Source organism: Bombina bombina, chromosome 3 (genome assembly GCF_027579735.1).
Source record: "Bombina bombina isolate aBomBom1 chromosome 3, aBomBom1.pri, whole genome shotgun sequence".
Lineage (NCBI taxonomy): Eukaryota > Metazoa > Chordata > Amphibia > Anura > Bombinatoridae > Bombina > Bombina bombina.
In genome coordinates this window covers 87,103,578-87,121,582 of record NC_069501.1, presented here as the reverse complement: position 1 = coordinate 87,121,582, position 18,005 = coordinate 87,103,578, and the positions used below count along the sequence as shown (strand labels likewise).

Here is an 18,005-nt window from a genome sequence, read left to right as displayed (position 1 = left end):
CAGATGACATGTCCACTAGGTCTGCATACCAAGTCCTGCGTGGCCACGCAGGCGCTATCAGAATCACCGAAGCCTTCTCCTGCTTAATTCTGGCAACCAGACGCGGGAGGAGAGGAAACGGTGGAAAAACATAAGCCAGATTGAAGGACCAAGGCGCTGCTAGAGCATCTATCAATACTGCCTTGGGATCCCGGGACCTGGACCCGTAGAGAGGAAGTTTGGTGTTCTGACGGGACGCCATCAGATCCAACTCTGGAGTGCCCCAAAGCTGAGTCAGCTGGGCAAATGCCTCCGGGTGAAAAGTCTGACGACTTAGAAAATCCGCCTCCCAGTTGTCTACTCCTGGGATGTGAATTGCTGAGAGATGGCAGGAGTGATCCTCCGCCCACCTGATTATTTTTGTTACTTCCGTCATTGCTAGGGAACTCTTTGTTCCCCTCTGATGATTGACGTAAGCTACAGTCGTGATGTTGTCCGACTGAAATCTGATGAATTTGGCCACAGCTAGTTGAGGCCATGCCTGAAGAGCGTTGAATATCGCCCTCAGTTCCAGAATGTTTATCGGGAGAAGAGCTTCTTCCCGAAACCATAAGCCCTGAGCTTTTAGGGAGTCCCAGACCGCACCCCAGCCTAACAGACTGGCGTCGGTCGTTACAATGATCCACTTTGGTCTGCGGAAACATATTCCCTGAGACAGGTGATCCTGAGACAACCACCAGAGAAGAGAATATCTGGTCTCCTGGTCCAACTGAATTTGAGGAGACAAATCTGCATAATCCCCATTCCACTGTTTGAGCATGCATAGTTGCAGTGGTCTGAGGTGTATCCGAGCAAAAGGGACTATGTCCATTGCCGCTACCATTAGTCCGATTGTCTCCATGCACTGAGCCACAGATGGCCGAGGAATGGAATGAAGAGCTCGGCAAGTAGTTAAAGTTTTAACTTTCTGACCTCAGTCAGAAATATTTTCATTTCTACCGAGTCTATCAGGGTTCCTAGGAATGGAACTCTTGCGAGGGGGGAAAGACCTTTTTTTTACGTTCACCTTCCACCTGTGAGACCTCAGAAAGACCAATACGATCTCCGTGTGAGACTTGGTTCTTTGGAAAGTTGACGCCTGAATTAAGATGTCGTCTAAGTAAGGTGCCACTGCTATGCCCCGCGGTCTTAGAACCGCCAGGAGGGACCCTAGCACCTTTGTGAAAATTCTGGGAGCGGTGGCCAACCCGAAAGGAAGAGCCACAAACTGATAATGCTTGTCCAGAAAATCGAACCTGAGAAACTGGTGATGATCTTTGTGGATAGGAATGTGCAGATACGCATCCTTCAGATCCACGGTAGTCCTATATTGACCTTCCTGGATCATTGGTAAGATTGTCTGAATGGTCTCCATCTTGAATGATGGGACTCTGAAGAATTTGTTTAGAATTTTGAGATCCAGGATTGGTCTGAAAGTTCCTTCTTTTTTGGGAACCACACACAGGTTTGAGTAAAACCACAGTCCTTGTTTTGCAATTGGAACTGGGTGGATCACTCCCATTGTAAGTAGATCTTCTACACAGCGTAAAAACGCCTCTTTCTTTGTCTGATCTGTAGACAGAAGAGAAATGTGGAACCTTCCCCTTGGAGGAGAGTCCTTGAATTCTAGAAGGTATCCCTGGGCTACAATCTCTAAAGCCCAAGGATCGTGTACATCTCTTGCCTGAGCGCAGAGAGAGAGTCTGCCCCCTACTAGATCTGGTCCCGGATCGGGGCTACCCCTTCATGCTGTCTTGGTGGCAGCTGCAGGCTTTTTGGCCTGTTTACCCTTATTCCAGCCCTGGTAAGGTTTCCAGGTTGCCTTGGGCTGTGAAGCGTTACCCTCTTGCTTTGCAGCCGGAGAGGATGAAGTGGGGCCGTTCCTGAAATTGTGAAAGGAACGAAAATTAGCTTTGTTCTTTGTCTTAAAGGGCTTGTCCTGAGGGAGAGCATGGCCTTTTCCTCCGGTGATATCTGAAATAATCTCTTTCAATTCAGGCCCGAAGAGGGTCTTTCCTTTGAAAGGAATGTTCAAAAGCTTGGATTTAAACGACACATCGGCCGACCAGGACTTTAGCCAAAGCGCCCTGCGCGTCAAAATGGCGAAACCTCAATTTTTCGCCGCTAACTTAGCCATTTGAAAAGCGGCGTCAGTGATAAAAGAATTAGCTAGCTTTAGAGCCTTAATTCTATCCATAATTTCCTCATATGAGTTCTCTGTCTGGAGCGAGTCTTCCAGCGCCTCAAACCAGAAAGCAGCTGCAGTAGTTACAGGAATAATGCAGGCAATAGGTTGGAGAAGAAAACCTTGTTGAACAAAAATTTTCTTAAGTAAACCCTCTAACTTCTTATCCATAGGGTCTTTAAAAGCACAACTGTCTTCAATTGGTATGGTTGTGCGTTTAGCAAGTGTAGAAATAGCCCCCTCCACCTTAGGGACCGTCTGCCACCCACGAGTCCCGCACAGGGTCAGGTATGGGGAACATTTTCTTAAAAACAGGAGGGGGAGCAAAGGGAACACCTGGTCTATCCCACTTCCTAGTAACGATATCCGCAATCCTCTTAGGGACCGGAAACGTATCCGTGTAAACCGGGACCTCTAGGTACTTGTCCATTTTACACAATTTCTCTGGGATCACCAAAGGGTCGCAGTCATCCAGAGTAGCTAATACCTCCCTAAGCAAAACGCGGAGGTGTTCTAGTTTAAATTTAAAGGCCAATGTATCTTAATCTGTCTGAAGAGGGACCCTTCCTGAATCAGAGACTTCTCCCTCAGACATCAAATCCCTCGCTCCCACTTCAGAGTGTTGTGAGGGTATATCGGATACGGCTACCAAAGCGTCAGAATGCTCATAATCTGTTCTTAAAACAGAGCTATCACGCTTTGCAGGTAACACGGGCAGTTTAGATAAGAAGGCTGTAAGAGAATTATCCATGACTGCCGCTAAGTCTTGTAATGTAAAAGGGTTAGACGCACTAGAGGTACTAGGCGTCGCTTGCGCGGGCGTAACTGGTTGTGACACTTGGGGAGAGGCAGACGGGGTACCCTCGTTACCTTCAGTCTGGGAATCATCTTGGGCCACATTTTTAAGTGCAACAATATGATCTTTAAAGTGTATAGACATATCAGTACAAGTGGGACACATTCTGAGAGGGGGTTCCACCATGGCTTCTAAACACATTGAACAAGGATTTTCCTTAGTGTCAGACATGTTTAATAGACTAGTAATATATATAAGCAGGCTTGGAAATCACTTTAATCAAATAAAAAAACACAATTTGAAAAAAACTTTACTGTTCCTTTAAGAAATAAAAAGAGCACACAATTTTACAAAACAGTGAAAAATGCAGCAATTCTCCTGAAATTTTCACAGTATGTACCTAAAGCCTTAATAAGATTGCACCACAAGTTTCAAAACGATTAACCCCTTAATGCCCAAACCGGAGCAACCTAAAGCCAACACCCGGTTAAGGATAGTACAGCACCTTGCACTGTATTCTAGTGCTAATGTATTTGCACATGTGCAGCATTTCTCTTTCATATACAGTACTTGCAATGTAACCTAGGTTCCAAAATGGTGGCACATATAATTAGAGCCAGGTGCATGAATTGTATTTTTTTGTTTAGTGTCCCTTTAATTTAGAATGCTAAAGTAGTGTTAATTGTTTCTACTTATAATTTATAAATATTTTAATTTATTGTGGTATTTTATACCTACTAAGACTTGATCTAGAACAGTAAGAACATAACCAGGTCTGGTTTTGTCTTTTTATGTTTTATTTACAGATTTTGTCATCCTACAATTACCCTTCCTGTGACAAAATAACAACAAAATATTTTTTCTTTTTTTCTTAACCTCTCCAAGCCTAGAGATAAAATAGGGTTCTATCTTTCTTCCATCACATTTTGTTGTCGTTTAATGTAGTACAGTATTGTTGTACAACACAAATCCCTATTCATATGGAATTCTTTATCTTCAGATCCATTCTATCGGGGATGAATATAGTGTGAATCTAGAACAGGAAAGGAAAAAAACAAATAATTCCTCTCACCTCTCTATTTTCTTCCATGATAACTAAATGGTCTTCAAACTTCTCTTTATGGTTGTATTTTAATGTACAAAATTGAAGTTCTTTCTTGGTTCTAAATATTTCAGTAATTGACTACAGGGTGGTCCCATAAATGGCCAAGGTCACGTGCAGAGGCATTTTTATGAAATGTTATGATTTTAATGAAATTAATAAATCTTTATTCGGATTATTTCTTAAAATTTGCAAATACAAATTGTGTAGATTTGATTTGAAGAGTTTTTGGCTTACACCTCTCATTTTCCTTAAAAATTCTGGGCATTCATCGGAGTACATTACGGAGCCTAGTGTGCACTCCCTTTCAGTTATGGTTACCAAAGTCACTATGTCATAGCATTATACATAGAAGTAGTCTGATCCCTGTTTTAGCCCATGGTTTGGGTTAGCCCCATTGTTCCTGTTATTGTTAATTTCGTCAACTTCATCATCTAACGAAGGGGGCTTATCAGCTCTTCAAGTCCTCCCCCAACTGTATTGTAGCACTTTGTACAGTGCAAAAGGCTTTAGAGCACACGCTAAACCCATCCCTGTTTTAGCCCAAAGACCCATGGTTCATCAATTCTAGCCCGTGGTAGAGCACGAAAGCCTGTAGAGCACACACTAAAGTGGCACAGTTTAGCCAATATATACCCAGTAGTGTCACTTGACTTCACCTCAGGTGAACTTATGTTTCCAGTTCAGTCCTTCGCAAAGAGATACATGCAAAATGTAAGCCTGTGTTCCAAGTACAAAGTTGTTTTTTTTATGGATAGCAGTAGTCAAAAATAGAGAGTGACCATCTTCAGGCTGGTTTCCAACAAAATAAATATGTTTAGCCTGTATCTTGTATGGTTTTCATTGGACAAAAATCCCACAATTATGGTTTACAACACCAAGGTCTTTCCAACAATTTACAAATCATTAGCCCAAATTTAGAATTCATTTAAAGTTCATTCCATATAAATGTTTGTAGTAACCTGAACATAGATCAACCCCTGATGGTCTTGAGAGAATCTTTATATTGTATCTTGGTGTTTTATATTTCTCTTGTTAAGTGTAGTCAGTCCACGGGTCATCCATTACTTATGGAATATATCTCTTCCTAACAGGAAGCTGCAAGAGGATCACCCAAGCAGAGCTGCTATATAGCTCCTCCCCTCACATGTCATATTCAGTCATTCTCTTGCAGCCTAACTAAAGATAGGTCGCTGTGAGAGGTCTGTGGTGTTTTTTAACTTAGTTTATTTCTACAATCAAAAGTTTGTTATTTTAAATGGCACCGGAGTGTGCTGTTTGTTCTCAGGCAGCATTAGAAGAAGAATCTGCCTGCGTTTTCTATGATCTTAGCAGACGTAACTAAGATCCACTGGCTGTTCTCATCTGAGGAGTGAGGTAACTTCAGAAAAGCGGAATAGCATGCAGGGCCCCCCTGCAAATGAGGTATGTGCAGTAAATTATTTTTCTGAGGAATGGAATCGACTGAGAAAATACTGCTGATACCAATGTAAAGTAAGTTCAGCCTTAAATGCAGTGATAGCGACTGGTATTAGGCTGATGAGTGTGTGTACACTGAATGTATTTTTCTAAGGAATGGAATTGACTCTGAAAATACTGTTAATACTGAAATAATGTATGAGCCTTAACTGCAGTAAAAGCGACTGGTAGCAGGCTTATTAATAACAATTCATAACTTTTCAAATGTATGTTTAAAACGTTTACTGGCATGTTAATCGTTTTTTGTGAGGTACTTGGTGATAAAACTTATTGGGGCATGATTTTTACCACATGGCCATCTTTGTTTTCTGCATAGAAACAGTTATCTGAACTTCCCCACTGTTGTAATATGAGTGGGAGGGGCCTATTTTAGCGCTTTTTTGCGCAGTAAAAGTTCAGTCACAATCTGTCTACTTCATCCTCCATGATCCAGATAGTCTCTAGAGAGCTCAGGGGTCTTCAAAATTCATTTTGAGGGAGGTAATCAGTCACAGCAGACCTGTGACAGTGTGTTTTGACTGTGATAAAAACGTTAATTATTAAATTGTTATCCGTTTTTGGGTATTAAGGGGTTAATCATCAATTTGCTGGTGGGTGCAATCCTTTGCTAACTTAATACATTTACTGTGAAAAATTGGTTGCTATAACTATTTTGGTTCATTGTTATTTCAACTGTGACAGCTTTTTGTGCTTCTTAAAGGCACAGTAGCGTTTTTTATATTGCTTGTAAATTTATTTAGAAAAGTATTTCCAAGCTTGCTAGTCTCATTGCTAGTCTGTTTAAACATGTCTGACACAGATGAATCTCTTTGTTCACTATGTTTAAAGGCCAATGTGGAGCCCAATAGAAATTTGTGTACTAATTGCATTGATGTTACTTTAAATAAAAGTCAATCTTTACATGTAAAGAAATTATCACCAGACAACGAGGGGGAAGTTATGCCGACTAACTCTCCTCACGTGTCAGTACCTTCGCCTCCCGCTCAGGAGGTGCGTGATTTTGTGGCGCCAAGTACATCAGGGAGGCCCTTACAAATCACTTTGCAAGACATGGCTAATGTTATGACTGAAGTATTATCTAAATTGCCAGAATTAAGAGGCAAGCGCGATAGCTCTGGGTTAAGGACAGAGCGCGCGGATGAGGTGAGAGCCATGTCAGATACTGCGTCACAGTTTGCAGAACATGAAGACGGAGAGCTTCATTCTGTGGGTGACGGATCTGATCCAGGGAGACTGGATTCAGAGATTTCTAATTTTTAATTTAAGCTTGAGAACCTCCGCATATTGCTAGGGGAGGTATTAGCGGCTCTGAATGATTGTAACACGGTTGCAATTCCAGAAAAATTATGTAGGTTGGATAGATACTATGCGGTACCGGTGTGTACTGACGTGTTTCCTATACCTAAAAGGCTTACAGAGATTATTAGCAAGGAGTGGGATAGACCTGGTGTGCCTTTTTCCCCTCCTCCCATATTTAGGAAAATGTTTCCTATAGATGCCACCACACGAGACTTATGGCAGACGGTCCCTAAGGTGGAGGGAGCAGTTTCTACTTTAGCTAAGCGTACCACTATCCCGGTGGAGGATAGTTGTGCCTTTTTCAGATCCAATGGATAAGAAATTAGAGGGTTACCTTAAGAAAATGTTTGTTCAACAAGGTTTTATCTTACAGCCCCTTGCATGCATTGCGCCTGTCACTGCTGTGGCGGCATTCTGGTTTGAGTCTCTGGAAGAGGCCATTCGCACAGCTCCATTGGATGAAATTATGAACAAGCTTAAAGCACTTAAGCTAGCTAACGCATTTGTTTCTGATGCCGTCGTACATTTAACCAAACTTACGGCTAAGAACTCCGGATTCGCCATCCAAGCGCGCAGAGCGCTATGGCTTAAATCCTGGTCAGCTGACGTGACTTCTAAATCTAAATTGCTTAATATTCCTTTCAAAGGGCAGACCTTATTCGGGCCCGGCTTGAAAGAAATTATAGCTGACATTACGGGAGGTAAGGGCCATGCTCTACCTCAGGACAGGGCCAAATCAAAGGCCAAACAGTCTAATTTTCGTGCCTTTCGTAACTTCAAGGCAGGAGCAGCATCAACTTCCTCCGCTCCAAAACAGGAAGGAGCTGTTGCTCGTTACAGGCAAAGTTAACCAGTCCTGGAACAAGGGCAAGCAGGCCAAGAAACCTGCTGCTGCCCCTAAGACAGCATGAAGAGAGGGCCCCTTATCCGGAAACGGATCTAGTGGGGGGCAGACTTTCTCTCTTCGCCCAGGCTTGGGCAAGAGATGTCCAGGATCCCTGGGCGTTGGCGATCATATCTCAGGGATATCTCCTGGACTTCAAAACTTCTCCTCCACGAGGGATATTTCATCTTTCAAGGTTATCAGCAAACCAAATAAAGAAAGAGGCGTTTCTACGCTGTGTACAAGACCTCTTACTAATGGGGGTGATCCACCCAGTTCCGTGGACGGAACACGGGCAAGGATTCTATTCAAATCTATTTGTGGTTCCCAAGAAAGAGGGAACCTTCAGACCAATCTTGGACTTAAAAATCCTAAACAAATTCCTAAGAGTTCCATCATTCAAAATGGAAACTATTCGAACCATCCTTCCCATGATCCAAGAGGGTCAGTACATGACCACAGTGGACTTAAAGGATGCCTACCTTCACATACCGATTCACAAGGATCATTATCGGTACCTAAGATTTGCTTTCCTAGACAGGCATTACCAGTTTGTAGCTCTTCCCTTCGGATTAGCTACGGCTCCAAGAATCTTTACAAAAGTTCTGGGCTCACTTCTGGCGGTACTAAGACCGCGAGGCATAGCGGTGACTCCGTACCTAGACGACATTCTGATACAAGCGTCAAGTTTTCAAACTGCCAAGTCTCATACAGAGATAGTTCTGGCATTTCTGAGGTCGCATGGGTGGAAGGTGAACGTGGAAAAGAGTTCTCTATTACCACTTACAAGTGTTCCCTTTCTAGGGACTCTTATAGATTCTGTAGAGATGAAAATTTACCTGACAGAGGCCAGGTTATCAAAACTTCTAAATGCTTGCTGTGTCCTTCATTCCATTCCACACCCGTCATTAGCTCAGTGCATGGAAGTAATCGGCTTAATGGTAGCGGCAATGGACATAGTACCATTTGCGCGCCTGCATCTCAGACCGCTGCAATTGTGCATGCTAAGTCAGTGGAACAGGGATTACTCAGATTTGTCCCCCCTACTAAATCTGGATCAAGAGACCAGAGATTCTCTTCTATGGTGGCTTTCTCGGCCACATCTGTCCAAGGGGATGACCTTTCGCAGGCCAGATTGGACGATTGTAACAACAGACGCCAGCCTTCTAGGCTGGGGCGCAGTCTGGAACTCCCTGAAGGCTCAGGGATTATGGACTCAGGAGGAGAAACTCCTCCCAATAAATATTCTGGAATTAAGAGCAATATTCAATGCTCTCCTAGCTTGGCCTCAGTTAGCAACTCTGAGGTTCATCAGATTTCAGTCGGACAACATCACGACTGTGGCTTACATCAACCATCAAGGGGGAACCAGAAGTTCCCTAGCGATGTTGGAAGTCTCAAAGATAATTCGCTGGGCAGAGTCTCACTCTTGCCACCTGTCAGCGATTTACATCCCAGGCGTGGAGAACTGGGAGGCGGATTTTCTAAGTCGCCAGACTTTTCATCCGGGGGAGTGGGAACTTCATCCGGAGGTCTTTGCTCAACTGATTCATCGTTGGGGCAAACCAGATCTGGATCTCATGGCGTCTCGCCAGAACGCCAAGCTTCCTTGTTACGGATCCAGGTCCAGGGACCCGGGAGCGGTGCTGATAGATGCTCTGACAGCCCCTTGGGTCTTCAACATGGCTTATGTGTTTCCACCATTCCTGATGCTTCCTCGTTTGATTGCCAAGATCAAACAGGAGAGAGCTTTGGTGATTCTGATAGCGCCTGCGTGGCCACGCAGGACCTGGTATGCAGACCTAGTGGACATGTCGTCCTGTCCACCGTGGTCTCTGCCTCTGAGACAGGACCTTCTAATTCAGGGTCCTTTCAACCATCCAAATCTAATTTCTCTGAGGCTGACTGCATGAAGATTGAACGCTTGATTCTATCAAAGCTTGGCTTCTCGGAGTCGGTTATTGATACCTTAATACAGGCTAGGAAGCCTGTTACCAGAAAAATTTACCATAAGATATGGCGTAAATATTTATATTGGTGCGAATCCAAGAGTTACTCATGGAGTAAGGTTAGGATTCCTAGGATATTGTCCTTTCTACAAGAGGGTTTAGAAAAGGGTTTATCTGCTAGTTCGTTAAAGGGACAGGTTTCTGCTCTGTCTATTCTTCTACACAAACGTCTGGCTGAAGTTCCAGACGTCCAGGCTTTTTGTCAGGCTTTAGCTAGGATTAAGCCTGTGTTTAAGAGTGTTGCTCCGCCGTGGAGCTTAAACTTAGTTCTTAACGTTCATCAAGGCGTTCCATTTGAACCCCTTCATTCCATTGATATCAAGCTGTTATCCTGGAAGGTTCTGTTTTTGATGGCTATTTCCTCGGCTCGAAGAGTCTCTGAGTTATCTGCCTTACATTGTGATTCTCCTTATCTGATTTTTCATTCAGACAAGGTAGTTCTGCGTACTAAACCTGGGTTCTTACCTAAGGTAGTTACTAACAGGAATATCAATCAAGAGATTGTTGTTCCATCACTGTGTCCTAACCCTTCTTCAAAGAAGGAACGACTTTTGCATAATCTGGACGTAGTCCGTGCCCTGAAGTTCTATTTGCAGGCAACTAAAGATTTTCGTCAAACTTCTTCCCTCTTTGTCGTTTACTCTGGACAGAGAAGAGGTCAAAAGGCTTCGGCTACCTCTCTCTCTTTTTGGCTTCGTAGCATAATACGTTTAGCCTATGAGACTGCTGGACAGCAGCCTCCTGAAAGGATTACAGCTCATTCTACTAGAGCTGTGGCTTCCACCTGGGCCTTTAAAAATGAGGCCTCTGTTGAACAGATTTGCAAGGCTGCAACTTGGTCTTCACTTCACACTTTTTCAAAATTTTACAAATTTGACACTTTTGCTTCTTCGGAGGCTATTTTTGGGAGAAAGGTACTTCAGGCAGTGGTTCCTTCTGTTTAATGTTCCTGCCTTGTCCCTCCCTTCATCCGTGTACTTTAGCTTTAGTATTGGTATTCCATAAGTAATGGATGACCCGTGGACTGACTACACTTAACAAGAGAAAACATAATTTATGCTTACCTGATAAATTTATTTCTCTTGTAGTGTAGTCAGTCCACGGTCCGCCCTGTCTTTAAGGCAGATCTAAATTTTAATTAAACTCCAGTCACCACTGCACCCTATGGTTTCTCCTTTCTCGTCTGCTTTGGTCGAATGACTGAATATGACATGTGAGGGGAGGAGCTATATAGCAGCTCTGCTTGGGTGATCCTCTTGCAGCTTCCTGTTAGGAAGAGATATATTCCATAAGTAATGGATGACCCGTGGACTGACTACACTACAAGAGAAATAAATTTATCAGGTAAGCATAAATTATGTTTTTTAATATTGTCATTAGGTTTAACTTTTGGTGGTCAGGGACATCACAAACATTTACATGTCATTATTGAGACACAAAGCCAAGTGTCAAGTAGATGTTTTCTGGTTACTATAAGAAAGGGTATAACTATCTTCTGTCATCCTGCTGAGAAAGAACAGTGTTTTCTGATCAGGAGAAATGTCCTCCTTTTTCTAAAAAGTTAGGTTTACAAATTTTGTATCCATCACTCAGTAGAGTCACTAGACCTTCATTTGTATGTTGAATCTACTGGATATTGAGATACAAAATGTAACACTTTCAAGTAATTTTTTTAGGACAAATCAAATTCTATTGATCTAGTGATTCTATTATCCAGGATTTTGGCATAAACATCCTTCATGGTGTCAGAAATGAACAACTTATTCGATTTACAAATAAGGATAAGGTAGCTTGTCTAATGCTTTCTGCTCACACTGATCAATTTGAAGAACAATGACTTATTAATCAGAGTGTTGAATCCATGGGATGATTTGCAGGGAACTGAGGCTCTGTACATTACAAGTTAAAAAACTTAGAGACATCATGAGGAGCCAGTTTAAGGTATTCTGACAAACATGTATGCAACTTGGTGTCCCGTAGAGAGTGGGGAAAAAAGCATATTTAACCCCAATGAGGAAGTAATCATTCAAAGTTAGTACCGATACAACACTCCCAAGCTAATCCTTTACCTATCATTATATCATAATGAGCATGGCACAGATATGTAGCAAAAAAACCTGAAGATGTAGTGTGTGGTCACAAATGGTTTACGTCAGCCAAAAGAACCTTAGGAGTAGCATTAGAATTGAGATGTTTTAGCTGCGCTTGAAATAAAGTTATTATTCTTTAATGCTGGGAAAAAAGTAGAATTTATTTTATTTAGCCTACTATTCCTGTAGTTTATCTCTGAAATTTTTTTCTTTCTTTCTTCAATTCCCTGCAGGGTGCATCCTGCAGAATTCATAGCATTTACCCAGCAAAATGCTGCGCAATGATCGTTTGATCAGTGCAGGAGTCTTTACAAGCTTTATGCCCCTGTACTGCAACAGCATTCACTACACAATTTTTTCTGTTATATTCAAATTGCTTATAAAACATCTGTCTTGTACACATATCTTTGGCAATTATGATATATACTGTGCATTTATAAAGAAAACATCTTTATTTACTTTATTACTGCAAAAAAATGTTGTTGGTTTGGGGAAAGTTAAAAATATAATTTCTCCAACATTGGTGTGTCCGGTCCACGGCGTCATCCTTACTTGTGGGGAATATCTCTTCCCCAACAGGAAATGGCAAAGAGTCCCAGCAAAGCTGGCCATATAGTCCCTCCTAGGCTCCGCCCACCCCAGTCATTCTCTTTGCCGTTGCACAGGCAACATCTCCACGGAGATGGTTAAGAGTATGTGGTGTTTAGTTGTAGTTTTTTTATTCTACTATCAAGAGTTTGTTATTTTAAAATAGTGCTGGTATGTACTATTTACTCTGAAACAGAAAAAGATGAAGATTTCTGTTTGTGAGAGGAAGATGATTTTAGCAGACAGTAACTAAAATCGATTGCTGTTTCCACATAGGACTGTTGAGATGAAGTAACAGTTGGGGGAAACAGTTAGCAGACTTTTCTGCTTAAGGTATGACTAGCCATATTTCTAACAAGACTGTGTAATGCTGGAAGGCTGTCATTTCCCCTCATGGGAACCGGTAAGCCATTTTCTTAGTCTCAAACAGAATAAAGGGCTTAATATGGGCTATAAAACTGGTAGACACTTTTATGGGCTAAATTGATTGCTTTATTTGGACATTTTATACATGTTTATGCTGATAATTCACACTTATAAACTTGGGGAACGTTTTTTAACGTCAGGCACTATGTTAGACACCTTTTCCAGTCAGGAAGGGCCTTCCCAGTTGTAGGCTGAGCCTCATTTTCGCGCCATTACTGCGCAGTTGTTTTTGAGTGCAAGACATGCAGATGCATGTGTGAGGACCTGATAGTAGTAGGAAAAGTTCCTAGAAGGCGTCATTTGGTATTGTATTCCCCTCTGGGCTTGGTAAAGTCACAGCAAAGGCTGTAGCTGGGACTGTATAGGGGTTAAATCTGTAACCGGTTCCGGTTTCGTTATTTTAAGGGTTAAAGCTCTGAAAATTGGTGTGCAATACTTTTAATGCTTTAAGACACTGTGGTGAAATTTTGGTAAATTTTGAACAATTCCTTCATATATTTTCACATATTCAGTAATAAAGTGTGCTCTGTTTAAAATTTAAAGAGACAGTAACGGTTTTGTTTTAAAACGGTTTTTGTGCTTTGACAAGTTTAAGCCTGTTTAACATGTCTGTGCCTTCAGATAAGCTATGTTCTATATGTATGAAAGCCAATGTGTCTCCCCCTTCAAAATTGTGTGCTAATTGTGCCATAGCGTCCAAACAAAGTAAGGACAGTACTGCCACAAATAATGAAATTGCCCAAGATGATTCCTCAAGTGAAGGGAGTAGACATGGTTCTACATCATCTCCTTCTGTGTCTACTCCAGTTTTGCCCACGCAGGAGGCCCCTAGTACTTCTAGCGCGCCAATGCTTATTACCATGCAACAATTGACGGCTGGAATGGATAACTCCATAGCAAATATTTTATCCAAAATGCCTGCATATCAGAGAAATCGCGATTGCTCTGTTTTAAACACTGAAGAGCAGGAGGGCGCTGATGATAATTGTTCTGTCATACCCTCACACCAATCTGAAGGGGCCATGAGGGAGGTTTTGTCAGATGGGGAAATTTCAGATTCAGAAAAAATTTCTCAACAGGCTGAACCTGATGTTGTGACATTTAAATTTAAATTGGAACATCTTCGCGCACTGCTTAAGGAGGTGTTATCTACTCTGGATGATTGTGACAACTTGGTCATTCCAGAAAAATTATGCAAGATGGACAAGTTCCTAGAGGTTCCGGTGCACCCCAACGCTTTTCCTATACCCAAGCGGGTGGCGGACATGGTGAATAAGGAGTGGGAGAAGCCCGGCATACCTTTTTGTTCCCCCTCCTATATTTAAGAAATTATTTCCTATGGTCGACCCCAGAAAGGACTTATGGCAGACAGTCCCTAAGGTCGAGGGGGCAGTTTCTACTCTAAACTAGCGCACTACTATTCCTATCGAAGATAGTTGTGCTTTCAAAGATCCTTTGGATAAAAAATTGGAAGGTTTGCTTAAAAAGATTTTTGTACAGCAAGGTTACCTTCTACAACCCATTTCGTGCATTGTTCCTGTCACTACAGCAGCGTGGTTCTGGTTCGAGGAACTAGAAAAGTCGCTCAGTAGAGAGACTCCATATGAGGAGGTTATGGACAGAGTTCACGCACTTAAGTTGGCTAACTCTTTTATTTTAGATGCCGGTTTGCAATTAGCTAGATTAGCAGCAAAAAATTCAGGGTTTGCAATTGTGGCGTGCAGAGCGCTTTGGCTAAAGTCTTGGTCAGCAGATGTATCATCCAAGACAAAATTGCTTAACATCCCTTTCAAGGGTAAAACTCTCTTTGGACCAGAATTGAAAGAGATTATCTCAGACATCACTGGGGGAAAGGGCCACGCCCTCCCACAAGATAGGCCTTTCAAGGCCAAGAATAAGTCTAATTTTCGTTCCTTTCGTAATTTCAGGAACGGACCGGCCTCTAATTCTGCATCCTCCAAGCAAGAGGGTAATGCCTCACAGTCCAAACCAGCCTGGAAACCGATGCAAGGCTGGAACAAGGGTAAGCAGACCAAGAAGCCTGCTACCGCTAACAAAACAGCATGAAGGAGTAGCCCCCGATCCGGGACCGGATCTAGTGGGGGGCAGACTCTCTCTCTTTGCTCAGGCTTGGGCAAGAGATGTTCAGGATCCCTGGACGCTAGAAATAGTTTCTCAGGGTTATCTTCTAGAATTCAAGGAACTACCCCCAAGGGGACGGTTCCACATGTCTCACTTATCCTCAAACCAAATAAAGAGATAGGCGTTCTTACATTGTGTAGAAGACCTGCTAAAGATGGGAGTGATACACCCAGTTCCAATGACGGAACAAGGAATGGGATTTTACTCAAATCTGTTTGTAGTTCCCAAAAAAGAGGGAACCTTCAGACCAATTCTGGATTTAAAGATCCTAAACAAATTTCTCAGGGTACCATCGTTCAAAAGGGAAACCATTCGAACGATTCTACCCACTATCCAGGAAGGTCAATTTATGACTACCGTGGATCTAAAGGATGCGTACCTACATATTCCTATCCACAAAGAACATCATCAGTTCCTAAGGTTCGCCTTTCTGGACAAACATTACCAGTTTGTGGCCCTCCCATTCGGATTAGCCACTGCTCCAAGGATTTTCACAAAGTTACTCGGGTCCCTTCTAGCGGTTCTAAGACCGAGGGGCATTGCAGTAGTACCATACTTGGACGACATTCTAATACAAGCGTCGTCCCCTTCAAAAGCAAAGGCTCATACAGACATCGTTCTGGCCTTTCTCAGATCTCACGGATGGAAGGTGAACATAGAAAAAAGTTCTCTGTCTCCGTCAACAAGAGTTCCCTTCCTGGGAACAATAATAGATTCCTTAGAAATTAGGATCTTTCTGACAGATGTCAGAAAGTCAAAACTTCTAAGCGCTTGTCAAGTTCTTCATTCTGTTCCACGTCCTTCCATAGCTCAGTGCATGGAAGTAGTAGGGTTGATGGTTGCAGCAATGGACATAGTTCCTTTTGCGTGAATTCATCTAAGACCATTACAACTGTGCATGCTGAAACAGTGGAATGGGGACTATACAGACTTGTCTCCAGTGATTCAAGTAGATCAGAAGACCAGAGATTCACCCCGTTGGTGGATATCCCTGGACCACCTATCCCAGGGAATGACCTTCCGCAGACCAGAGTGGGTCATTGTCACGACCGACGCCAGTCTAGTGGGCTGGGGTGCGGTCTGGGAATCCCTGAAAGCTCAGGGACTATGGTCTCGGGAAGAGTCTCTTCTCCCGATAAACATTCTGGAACTAAGAGCGATATTCAATGCTCTCAGGGCTTGGCCTCAGCTTGCAAAGGCCAGATTCATAAGATTCCAATCAGACAACATGACGACTGTTGCGTATATCAATCATCAGGGGGGAACAAGGAGTTCCCTGGTGATGAAAGAAGTAACCAAAATAATACAATGGGTGGAGAATCACTCCTGCCATCTATCTGCGATCCACATCCCAGGTGTGGAAAACTGGGAAGCGGATTATCTGAGTCGTCAGACATTCCATCCGGGGGAGTGGGAACTCCACCCAGAGATTTTTGCTCAGTTGACTCAATTATGGGACATTCCAGACATGGATCTGATGGCGTCTCGTCAGAACTTCAAGGTTCTTTGCTACGGGTCCAGATCCAGGGATCTCAAGGTGACTCTAGTGGATGCACTAGTAGCGCCTTGGACCTTCAACCTAGCTTATGTGTTCCCACCGTTTCCTCTCATTCCCAGGCTGGTAGCCAGGATCAAACAGGAGAGAGTCTCGGTGATCTTGATAGCTTGGTATGCAGACCTGGTGAATATGTCATCGGTTCCACCATGGAAGCTACCTTTTGAGACAGGACCTTCTTGTTCAGGGTCCATTCGAACATCCAAATCTGGTCTCCCTCCAGCTGACGGCTTGGAGATTGAACGCTTGATTCTATCAAAGCGTGGGTTTTCAGATTCGGTGATTGATACTCTGGTTCAGGCCAGAAAACCGGTAACTAGAAAGATTTACCATAAAATATGGAAAAGATATATCTGCTGGTGCGAATCCAAGGGATTCCCTTGGAATAAGGTAAAAATTCCTAAGATTCTTTCCTTTCTACAAGAAGGTTTGGATAAAGGATTATCTGCGAGTTCTCTAAAGGGACAGATTTCTGCTTTATCTGTCTTACTACACAAACGATTGGCAGCTATGCCAGATGTTCAAGCATTTGTTCAGGCTCTGGTTAGGATCAAGCCTGTTTACAGACCTTTGACTCCTCCCTGGAGTTTAAATCTAGTTCTTTCAGTTCTTCAAGGGGTTCCGTTTGAACCTCTACATTCCATAGATATTAAGTTGTTATCTTGGAAAGTTTTGTTTTTGGTTGCTATTTCTTCTGCTAGAAGAGTTTCAGAGTTATCTGCTCTGCAGTGTTCTCCGCCCTATCTGGTGTTCCATGCAGATAAGGTGGTTTTGCGTACTAAGCCTGGTTTCCTTCCTAAGGTTGTTTCTAACAAAAATATTAACCAGGAGATAGTTGTACCTTCTTTGTGTCCGAATCCAGTTTCAAAGAAGGAACGTTTGTTACACAATTTGGACGTAGTCCGTGCTCTAAAATTCTATTTAGAAGCTACAAAAGATTTCAGACAAACATCTTCTCTGTTTGTCGTCTATTCTGGTAAAAGGAGAGGTCAAAAAGCGACTTCTACCTCTCTTTCCTTTTGGCTTAAAAGCATCATCCGATTGGCTTACGAGACTGCCGGACGGCAGCCTCCTGAAAGAATCACAGCTCACTCCACTAGGGCTGTGGCTTCCACATGGGCCTTCAAGAACGAGGCTTCTGTTGATCAGATATGTAAGGCAGCGACTTGGTCTTCACTGCACACTTTTGCCAAATTTTACAAATTTGATACTTTTGCTTCTTCGGAGGCTATTTTTGGGAGAAAGGTTTTGCAAGCCGTGGTGCCTTCCGTTTAGGTAACCTGATTTGCTCCCTCCCTTCATCCGTGTCCTAAAGCTTTGGTATTGGTTCCCACAAGTAAGGATGACGCTGTGGACCGGACACACCAATGTTGGAGAAAACAGAATTAATGCTTACCTGATAAATTACTTTCTCCAACGGTGTGTCTGGTCCA

The 18,005-nt window shown here is 42.9% G+C and overlaps 1 protein-coding gene across 3 annotated transcripts in view; it reads left to right on the top strand.

Moving 5' to 3' along the window:
* Positions 1–18,005, top strand: part of FAM3B (FAM3 metabolism regulating signaling molecule B) — a 146,443-nt gene that overhangs the window by 117,222 nt on the left and 11,216 nt on the right. The gene's annotated exons all lie outside the window — the stretch shown is intronic.